The sequence below is a fragment of the Vigna unguiculata genome, unplaced genomic scaffold (assembly GCF_004118075.2).
Source record: "Vigna unguiculata cultivar IT97K-499-35 unplaced genomic scaffold, ASM411807v1 contig_122, whole genome shotgun sequence".
Taxonomy (NCBI): domain Eukaryota; kingdom Viridiplantae; phylum Streptophyta; class Magnoliopsida; order Fabales; family Fabaceae; genus Vigna; species Vigna unguiculata.
This window is the reverse complement of record NW_021010828.1, coordinates 1,266,982-1,279,470: the sequence shown is the minus strand read 5'-3', so window position 1 is coordinate 1,279,470 and position 12,489 is coordinate 1,266,982.

Here is a 12,489-nt window from a genome sequence, read left to right as displayed (position 1 = left end):
TATTACATCTATTTGAGCCCTTAAATATGTTTACACCTATTGGAAACCTAAAATATTTTTACACCCATTTGACACCTAAAATATATTTACACCCATTTGACACCAAAAATATATTTACACCCATTCGACACCTAAAATAATTTTATACGCATTTGACACCTGAAATATTTTTACACCTATTTGAAACCTAAAATATATTTACTCCGATTTGAAACCTAAAATTATTTTAGATCCATTTGAGTCCTAAAATATTTTTAAACCTATTGGAAACCTAAAATATTTTTATACCCATTAGACACCTAAAATATATTTACACCCATTTGACACCAAAAATATTTTTACACCCATTCCACACCTAAAATAATTTTATACCCATTTGATACCTGAAATATTTTTACACGCATTTCACACCTAATTTTTATTACCCCCGCTTTACACCTATTTTATACCTAAAAGTTTTTACACGTAATTGAGACATAAAATATTTCTACGCACATTTCACACCTGAAATATATTTACACCTATTTGAAACCTAAAATATATTTACACCTATTAGACACCTAAAATATTTTTACACCCATTTGACACCTAAAACATATTTACACCCATTTAACAGCTAAAACATTTTTATGCATAATTGACGACTAAAATATATTAACACCCATTTGACACCTATCTTCTTTTTGCACCCATTTGGGATCAAAAATATTTTGACACCCATATCACAACTTAAATCTTTTCACACCCATTTCAAATCTAAAATATTTTTACACCTATTTGACACCTAAAATATTTTAACCCCCATTTGACACCTAAAATATATTTACACCCATTTGACACCAAAAATATATTTACACCCATTCGACACCTAAAATAATTTTATATGTAATTGACACCTGAAATATTTTTACACCCATTTGACACCTAATTTTTTTTACCCCCACTTTACACCTATTTTATACCTAAAAGTTTTTACACCTAATTGAGACGTAAAATATTTCTACGCACATTTCACACCTGAAACATTTTTACACCTATTTGAAAGCTAAAATATATTTAAGCTTATTAGACACCTAAAATATTTTTAAACCCATTTGACGACTAAAATATATTTGAAAGCAAAATATATTTGAAAGCTAAAATATATTTAAGCCAAAACATTTTTACGCACATCTGACGACTAAAATAAATTTACACCCATTTGACACCTATCTTATTTTTCACCCATTTGGGATCAAAAATATTTTCACACCCATTTCAAATCTAAAATATTTTTACACCCATTCGACACCTAAAACAATTTTATACCCATTTGATACCTGAAATATTTTTACACCCATTTCACACCTAATTTCTTTTACCCCCGCTTTACATCTATTTTATACCTAAAAGTTTTTACACCTAATGGAGACGTAAAATATTTCTACGCACATTTCACACCTGAAATATTTTTACACCCATTTGAAACCTAAAATAAATTTGCACATATTTGACACCTAAAATATTTTTACACCCATTTGACGCCTAAATTATCTATACACCCATTTAACTCCTAAAACAATTTTTACGCCCATTTGACGACTAAAATATATTTACACCCATTTGACACCTATCTTATTTTTGCACCCATTTGGGATCAAAAATATTTTCACACCCATTTCACAACTTAAATCTTTTCACACCCATTTGAAATCTAAAATCTTTTTACACCCATTTGACACCTATTTGATAACCAATGATTTTTACACCTAATTGAGACGTCATATATTTTACACCCATTGGACACCTAAAATATTTTTACACCCATATGACACCTAATATATTTTTACAATCATTTGATACCTAAATATTTTACACGCATTCGACACCTAAAATATATTTACTCACATTTGAAACCTAAAATTATTTTACATCCATTTAAGTCCTAAAATTTTTAAACACCTATTGGAAACTAAAATATTTTTACACCCATTTGACACCTAAAATATATTTATACCCATTTGACACCAAAAATATTTGTACACCCATTCGACACCTAAAATAATTTTATACCCATTTGAAACCTGAAATATTTTTACACCCATTTCACACCTAATTTTTTTTACCCCCGCTTTACACCTATTTTATACTTAAAAGTTTTTACACCTACTTGAGACGTAAAATATTTCTACGCACATTTCACACCTAAAATATTTTTACACCCATTTGACACCTAAAATATATTTACACCCATTTGACACCAAAAAAATTTTTACACCCATTCGACACCTAAAATAATTTTATACCCATTCAATACCTGAAATATTTTTACACCCATTTCAAACCTAATTTTTTTTACCCACGCTTTACACCTATTTTATACCTAAAAGTTTTTACACCTAATGGAGACGTAAAATATTTCTACGCACATTTCACACCTGAAATATTTTTACACCCATTTGAAACCTAAAATAAATTTGCACATATTCGACACCTAAAATATTTTTACACCCATTTGACGCCTAAATTATCTATACACCCATTTAACTCCTAAAACAATTTTTACGCCCATTTGACGAATAAAATATATTTACACCCATTTGACACCTATCTTATTTTTGCGCCCATTTGGGATCAAAAATATTTTCACACCCATTTCACAACTTAAATCTTTTCACACCCATTTGAAATCTAAAATATTTTTACACCCATTTGACACCTAATTTTTTTTAGTCCTATGTTTCACCTATTTGATACCCAATAACTTTCACACCTAATTGAGACGTCATATATATTTAGACCCATTGGACACCTAAAATATTTTTACACCTATTGGACACCTAAAATATTTTTATACCTATTTGACACCTAAATTATTTTAGACCCATTCGACACCTAAAATATATTTACTCCCATTGGAAACCTAAAATAAATTTACACCTATTCGACACCTAAAATATTTATACGCCAATTTGACACCTAAATTATCTACACACCCATTTAACACCTAAAACATTTTTACGCCCATTTGACGACTAAAATATATTTACACCCATTTGACACCTATCTTATTTTTCCACCCATTTGGGATCAAAAATATTTTCACACCCATTTCACAACTTAAATCTTTTCACACCCATTTGAAATCTAAAATATTTTTACACCCATTTGACACCTAATTTTTTTTCGTCCCATTTTACACCTATTTGATACCCAATAATGTTTACACCTAGTTGAGACGTGATATATATTTACACCCATTGGACACCTAAAATATTTTTACACCCATTGGACACCTAAAATATTTTTATACCCATTTGACACCTAAAATATTTTACACCCATTCGACACCTAAAATATATTTAGTCCCATTTGAAACCTAAAATTATTTTACATCCATTTGAGTCCTAAAATATTTTTACACCTATTGGAAACCTAAAATATTTTTACACCCATTTGACACCTAAAATATCTTTACACCCATTTAACACCTAAAACATTTTTACGCCCTTTTGACGACTAAAATATATTTAGACCCATTTGACACCTATTTTATTTTTGCTCCCATTTGGGATCAAAAATATTTTCACACCCATTTCACAACTTAAATCTTTTCACACCGATTTGAAATCTAAAATATTTTTACACCCATTTGACACCTAATTTTTTTTAGTCCCATTTTACACCTATTTGATACCGAATAATTTTTACACCTAATTGAGACGTCATATATATTTACACCTATTGGTCACCTAAGATATTTTTACACCCATTTGACACCTAAAATGTTTTTACACCCATTTGACACCTAAATTATTTTACACCCATTCGACACCTAAAATATTTTACACCCATTCGACACCTAAAATATATTTACTCTCATTTGAAACCTAAAATTATTTTACATTCATTTGAGTCCTGAAATATTTTTACACGTATTGGAAACCTAAAATATTTTTACACCTATTTGACACCTAAAATATATATACACCCATTTGACACCAAAAATATTTTTATACCCATTCGATACTTGAAATATTTTTACACCCATTTCACACCTATTTTTTTTATCCCCGCTTTACTCCTATTTTATACCTAAAAGTTTTTACACCTAATTGAGATGTAAAATATTTCTACGCACATTTCACACCTGAAATATTTTTACAACGATTTGAAACCTAAAATATATTTACACCTATTAGACACCTAAAATATTATTACACCCATTTGATGTAACGTCCCATTTAATTATTAATCAAAATTAAAAGAAACGTCACACATGGATAAATCAAATGCGCAGTCCTGGGGTCTCATACATAACCCCTACCATTCCAGGCACACCACGATGCCAAGGGAACAAGATAAAAGTCTATCAAGAGGAATAGAGTATTAAAGAGTCAAACAATACATGGGCCTTAGCCCTAACAAAGTCAAGAAACGTGAAGTCCAGTCGAAAAGACTAAGCAGCGGGGTCGTCACTTCCTTGTTGACCGTGGGAACCTCGCCCATTTGCTCCCATCAATAAAATTGATGATCATCGCGAAGATAGAAGAACCACATACAAGACAATCATATAACAAACAGGGTAAGCTAGAGTCAACCATATTTCATCATGCAATCAAATAAACTTTCACCATTCAATATCCATACCACAACCAAGCATGTTAAGACTTTTTAATCAATACACTACTACTCGACTCGACTCATCCGGATACTATAACTTAGTCGGATTCAGCAGATGCTTGCACTTGTGGTGGATACCTCTGCTCACCCCCAAGCTGCTCGATCCTGAGCTATGTATTACAAGTGTTACGATGAATCAATTTTTCCCTCACCACAAGGTTAGCCCTTAATGAATTTCAGGCCTCCTGCTACTCTCACCACAGGAGTCAGTCCGCTCTAAGTGAGACTAACTGGTTCCTTAGAGTATTAGGATGCAACCTTAACTTGAATAACCTTAACTTGAATCCTTACCTAGTTATACATATGGGGCACCACCATGAACACCCACTAACAGGGGCCATGGAATTACGTCCCGACCACTGAAGCGCGACCCTGAAAGCCTCACCTAGAGACCTCCAAGGAATTATGCACTGACACATACAAAACATAATCACGCAGCCAAGACAATACTTGCCATGCACGTATACGTTAATTGTGCCAACCTTTAAAGTCAACGCCTTTCTTGTTCCAGGCCCAACCCATTTCAATTCGTCATAACCATTCATGCTCATAGGATCTCAACTCATCTCAATTTCATGCCACTTTAACAATAACCAACTCACTTAGTTCACATGCCAACTTTCATACCATACCCATCATCTACAATTCATGAATCATGCCAAACTTACTTAATACTTCAGTATATACATATTTCTCATCATAACACTCATACTCAAACCAACATCAATCATCCAAGAGTAAACAAGCGTCCAAACAACACCCTGTCTCGCCCAACCCCTCGCTCAGGCTGAGGGGTCTCGCTCAGGCGAGACAGTCTCGCTCGGGCGGGTTCCCCCTCCGCCTAGGCGAGGGCACAAAATAGGAACAGGGACAACGCGGGATCTGGCCCTGGGCGAGCCCCTGCACATCTCGCCTGGGCGAGGCAAGCTCGCCAGGGCGAGACTATCAGTGTCCGCCACTGTTCGCACCTGCACAACACAAACACACACCCAACAGAGATTCCCAGACAGTTCAAACGCCCATAGCAGAACACAATCTCAAGGAATCCACAAACCAAAACGAATTTGACACCTAAAACACATTTACACCCATTTAACAGCCAAAACATTTTTACGCACATTTGACGACTAAAATAAATTTACACCCATTTGACACCTATCTTATTTTTGCACCTATTTGGGATCAAAAATATTTTCACACCCATTTCAAATCTAAAATATTTTTACACCCATTTGACACCTAAAATATTTTACACCCATTTGACACCTAAAATATATTTACTCCCACTTGAAACCTAAAATTATTATACATCCATTTGAGTCCTAAAATATGTTTACACCTATTGGAAACCTAAAATATTTTTACACCCATTTGACACCTAAAATATATTTACACCCATTTGACACCAAAAATATTTTTACACCCATTCGACACCTAAAATCATTTTATACACATTTGACACCAAAAATATTTTTACACCCATTTGACACCTAATTTTGTTTACCGCCACTTTACACCTATTTTATAACTAAAAGTTTTTACACCTAATTGAGACGTAAAATATTTCTACGCAAATTTCACACCTGAAATTTTTTACACCTGTTTGTAACCTAAAATATAGTTACACCTATTCGACACCTAAAATATTTTTACACACATTTAACACCTAAAATGTCTTTACACCCATTTAACACCTAAAACATTTTTACGCCCATTTGACGACTAAAATATATTTACACCCATTTGACACCTATCTTATTTTTGCACCCATTTGGGATCAAAAATATTTTCACACCCCTTTGAAATCGAACATATTATTTCACCCATTCGACACCTAAAATAATTTTATACGCATTTGACAACTGAAATATTTTTACACCCATTTGACACCTAATTTTTTTTACCCCCAGTTTACTCCCATTTTACACCTATTTGATACCCGATAATTTTTACACCTAATTGAGACATCATATATTTTTACACCCATTGGACACCTAAAATATTTTTACACCCATTGGACACCTAAAATATTTTTACACCCATTGGACACCTAAAATATTTTTACACCCATTGGACACCTAAAATATTTTTACACCCATTTGACACCTAAAATATTTTACACCCATTTGACACCTAAAATATTTTACACCCATTTGACACCTATAATATATTTACTCCCATTTGAAACCTAAAATTATTTTATATCCATTTGAGTCATAAAATATGTTTACACCTATTGGAAACCTAAAATATTTTTACACCCTTTTGACACCTAAAGTATATTTACACCCATTTGACACCAAAAATATTTTTACACCCATTCGACACCTAAAATAATTTTATATGCATTTGACACCTGAAATATTTTTACACCCATTTGACACTTAATTTTGTTTACTGCAACTTTACATCTATTTTATACCTAAAATTTTTTACACCTAATTGAGACGTAAAATATTTCTACGCACATTTCACACCTGAAAGATTTTTACACCCATTTGAAACCTAAAATATATTTACACTTATTAGACACCTAAAATATTTTTACACCCTTTTGACACCTAATTTTTTTACTCCCATTTTACATCTACTTGGTACCCAATAATTTTTACACCTCATTGAGACGTCATATATTTTTAGACCCATTAGAAAACTAAAATATTTTTACACCCATTCGACACCTAAAACAATTTTACACCCATTTGACACCTAAAACATTTTTACACCCATTTGACACCTAAAATATATTTACTCCCATCTGAAACCTAAAATTATTTTACATCCATTTGAGCCCTAAAATATGTTTACACTTATTGGAAACTTAAAATATTTTTACAGCCATTTGACACCTAAAATATATTTACACCCATTTGACACCAAAAATACATTTACACTCATTCGACACCTAAAATAATTTTGTACGAATTTGACAACTGAAATATTTTTACACCCATTTGACACCTAATTTTTTTTACCCCCACGTTACACCTATTTTATACCTAAAAGTTTTTACACCTAATTGAGACGTAAAATATTTCTACGCACATTTCACACCTGAAATATTTTTACACCCATTTGAAAGCTAAAATATATTTAAGCTTATTAGACACCTAAAATATTTTACACCCATTTGACACCTAAAATATTTTTACACCCATTTGACACCAAAAATACTTTTACACCCATTTGACACCTAAAATATTTTACACCGAATTGACATCCAAAATATATTTACTCCCATTTGACACCTAAAATATATTTACTCCCATTTGAAACCTAAAATTATTTTACATCTATTTGAGTCATAAAATATGTTTACACCTATTGGAAACCTAAAATATTTTTACACCCATTTGACACCTAATATATATTTACACCCATTTGACACCAAAAATATTTTTACACCCATTCGACACCGAAAATAATTTTATACGCATTTGACACCTGAAATATTTTTATACCCATTTGAGACCTAATTTTGTTTACCGCCACTTTACACCTATTTTATACCTAAAAGTTTTTACACCTAATTGAGATGTAAAATATATCTACGCACATTTCACACCTGAAATATTTTTACACCCATTTGAAACCTAAAATATATTTACACTTATTAGACACCTATTTGACACCAAAAATATTTTTACACCAGTTCGACACCTAAAATAATTTTATACCCATTTGACAACTGAAATATTTTTACACCCATTTGACACCTAATTTTTTTTACTCCCACTTTACACCTATTTGATACCTTAAAGTTTTAACACCTAATGGAGACGTAAAATATTTCTATGCAAATTTCACACCTGAAATATTTTTACACCCATTTTGATGGCTTCTTCTTGTCTCCATTGAAGCTTGCATGAAGAATGGAGGCTCCATGGATGGTGTTGTATGCGGAAGCATGAAGGAAAGAAACTTAAGGTGTTTGGTTTGGTGTTGGTGAAAGGATTCTTAAGAGAGGTGAGGTCAACTCCTAAGGAAGAAGACTAGAGTAAACTATAGAAGAGTTTACTCTAAGGTGAGCTCAAAAGAGATTTGTGCACAAATTTGGGCAGCAATTCATTACTCAATTTCAAGTTGAAAAATACATCTCCTAAGCCTACTATTTATGGGCTAAAATGAGACCAAGGAGTCTCCAAAATGTGGAGGGAAAAAGGAGTCTAGAAAGTTGAATTTTGGAGCCAGAAAGGAGCATGTGGGAGGTGTGACTTGCCACCTAAGCAAGTCACACTTGTCCTTCCATGGGAAGCTAACTCTCATCCTTGGAGAGCAAGTTTGAGAAGCTTCTAGGCTTTTCTAGAGTAGACACACTACTCTTGGCCCATTTGGCCCAATTCCCCTTTTTGGTCTAAAATTACTTCTAAAGCCCAATTTCCTCTAAGGCCCAATACATGGCCCAAAGAAACCTTATTCTATTGGGCCCAAAATACAAAGCCCAAAATAAAATCCTAATCTAGTATTTACAAGCAAAGGGTCCTAGGCTAGGTCTTCACATCTTCCTTGGCCCATGAGAAGTTCATCTTGGGCCTTACATGCATATTTAAGGCTCATTCCTCTTGTATTCTCCTAGCACTGACTCTTGTTGTAGGTCCCATGGCTCGAGGCATCTCATCACATTTGAAACCTAAAATACATATACACCTATTAGACACCTAACATATTTTTATACCCATTTCACACCTAAAATATATTACACCCATTTGACACCTAAAATATTTTTACGCTCATCTGACGACTAAAATATATTTACACCCATTTGACACCAATCTTATTTTTACATGCATTTGGGATCAAAAATATTTTCACACCCATTTCACAGTTTAATTCATTTTACACCCATTTGAAATCTAAAATATTTTTACACCTATTTGACACCTAATTTTTTTACTCCCACTTTTCAACTATTTGATACCTAAAAGTTTTTACACCTAATTGGGACGTAAAATATTTCTACGCTAATTTCACACCTAAAATATTTTTACAGCCATTTGAAACCTAATATATATTTACAGCTATTGGACACCTAAACACATTTACACCCATTTGACACCTAAAATATTTTTACGCCCATTTGACACCTTCAATATTTTTACACCCATTCGACACCTAAAATATTTTACACCCATTTGACACCTAAAATATATTTACTCCCATTTGAAACCTAAAATTATTTTACATCCATTTCAGACCTAAAATATTTTTACACATATTGGACACCTAAAATATTTTTGCACACATTTGACATCTAAAATATTTTTACACCAATTTGACACCACTTTTTTTTACTCCCATTTTACACCGATTTGACACCTAAAATATTTTACACCCATTTGACACCTAAAATATTTTTACGCCCATTTGACGACTAAAATATATTTACACCCATTTGACACCAATCTTATTTTTACATGCATTACGGATCAAAAATATTTTCACACCCATTTCACAGTTTAATTCATTTTACACCCATTTGAAATCTAAAATATTTTTACACCTATTTGACACCTAATTTTTTTTACTCCCACTTTACACTTATTTGATACCTAAAAGTTTTTGCACCTAATTTAGACGGGAAATATTTCTACGCTAATTTCACACCTGAAATATTTTTACAGCCATTTGAAACCTAAAATATATTTACAGCTATTGGACACCTAAAATATTTTTAAACCCATTTGACACCTAAATATATTTACACCCATTTGACACCTTAAATATTTTTACACCCATTTGACACCTAAAATATTTTACACCCTATTGACACCTAAAATATATTTACTCCCATTTGAAACCTAAAATTATTTTACATCCATTTCAGACCTAAAATATTTTTACACCTATTGGACACCTAAAATATTTTTGCAGACATTTGACATCTAAAATATTTTTACACCAATTTGACACCACTTTTTTTTTACTCCCATTTTACACCGATTTTACACCTAAAATATTTTACACGCATTTGACACCTAAAATATATTTACTCCAATTTGAAACCTAAAATTTTTTTGTATCGATTTGAGACGTAAAATATTTTTACACCCTTTCGACACCTAAAATATTTTTACACATATTGGACACCTACAATATATTTACACCTATTTGACACTTAAAATATTTTACACCCATTTGACACCTAAACTATATTTACTCCCATTTGAAACCACAAATTATTTTACATCCATTTGAGACAAACTATTTTTACACCTATTTGACACCTAAAATATTCTTGCACAAATTTGACATCTAAAATATTTTTACACTCATTTGACACCAAATATTTTTACACCCATTTGACACCCAAACTTTTTTGGTCCCATTTGACACCTAAAATATCTTTATAAACATTTGACACCAAAAATATTTTTATACCCATTTGACACATAAGATTTTTTTACACCCATTTGACATATAAAATATTTTTACACCCATTTGACACCTAAAATATTTTTATACCCGTTTAAAGAAAAAAATATTTTTTCACCCATTTCACACCAAAATTCATTTTACACCCACTTGAAACCTAAAATATTTTTACACAAATTTGACACCAAATTTTTCTTACTCCATTTTACACCGATTTGACACCTAAAATATTTTACACCCATTTGACACCTAAAATATATTTACTCCCATTTGAAACCTAAAATTATTTTACATCCATTTGAGACATAAAATATTTTGACACCTATTGGAAACCTAAAATATTTGTACCGCCATTTGACACGTAAAATATATTTACACCCATTTAACACCTAAAATATTTGTACAACCATGTGACACCTAAAATATATTTACACGCATTTGAGACCTAAAATATTTTTACACCTATTTGACACGAAAAATATTTTTAAACCCAATTCACACCTAAATTCTTTTTACACCCATTTGAAACCTAAAATATTTTTAGACCCATTTTAAACCTATTTGATACCTAACATTTTTTACACCCAATTGAGAGGTCATACATTTTTACACCTATTAAACACCTAAAGTATTTTTACACCCATTGGACACCTAAAATATTTGTACACCCATTTGACACCTAAAATATTTTACACCCATTTGACACCTAAAATATATTTACTCCCATTTGAAACCTAAAATTATTTTACATCCATTTTAGTCCTAAAATATTTTTACACTCGTTTAAAGAAAAAAATATTTTTTCACCCATTTCAGACCAAAATTCATTTTACACCCACTTGAAACCTAAAATATTTTTACACAAATTTGACACCAAATTTTTCTTACTCCATTTTACACCGATTTGACACCTAAAATATTTTACACCCATTTGACACCTAAAATATATTTACTCCCATTTGAAACCTAAAATTATTTTACATCCATTTGAGACATAAAATATTTTGACACCTATTGGAAACCTAAAATATTTGTACCGCCATTTGACACGTAAAATATATTTACACCCATTTAACACCTAAAATATTTGTACAACCATGTGACACCTAAAATATATTTACACGCATTTGAGACCTAAAATATTTTTACACCTATTTGACACGAAAAATATTTTTAAACCCAATTCACACCTAAATTCTTTTTACACCCATTTGAAACCTAGAATATTTTTAGACCCATTTTAAACCTATTTGATACCTAACATTTTTTACACCCAATTGAGAGGTCATACATTTTTACACCTATTGAACACCTAAATTATTTTTACACCCATTGGACACCTAAAATATTTCTACACCCATTTGACACCTAAAATATTTTACACCCATTTGACATCTAAAATATATTTACTCCCATTTGAAACCTAAAATTATTTTACATCCATTTTAGTCCTAA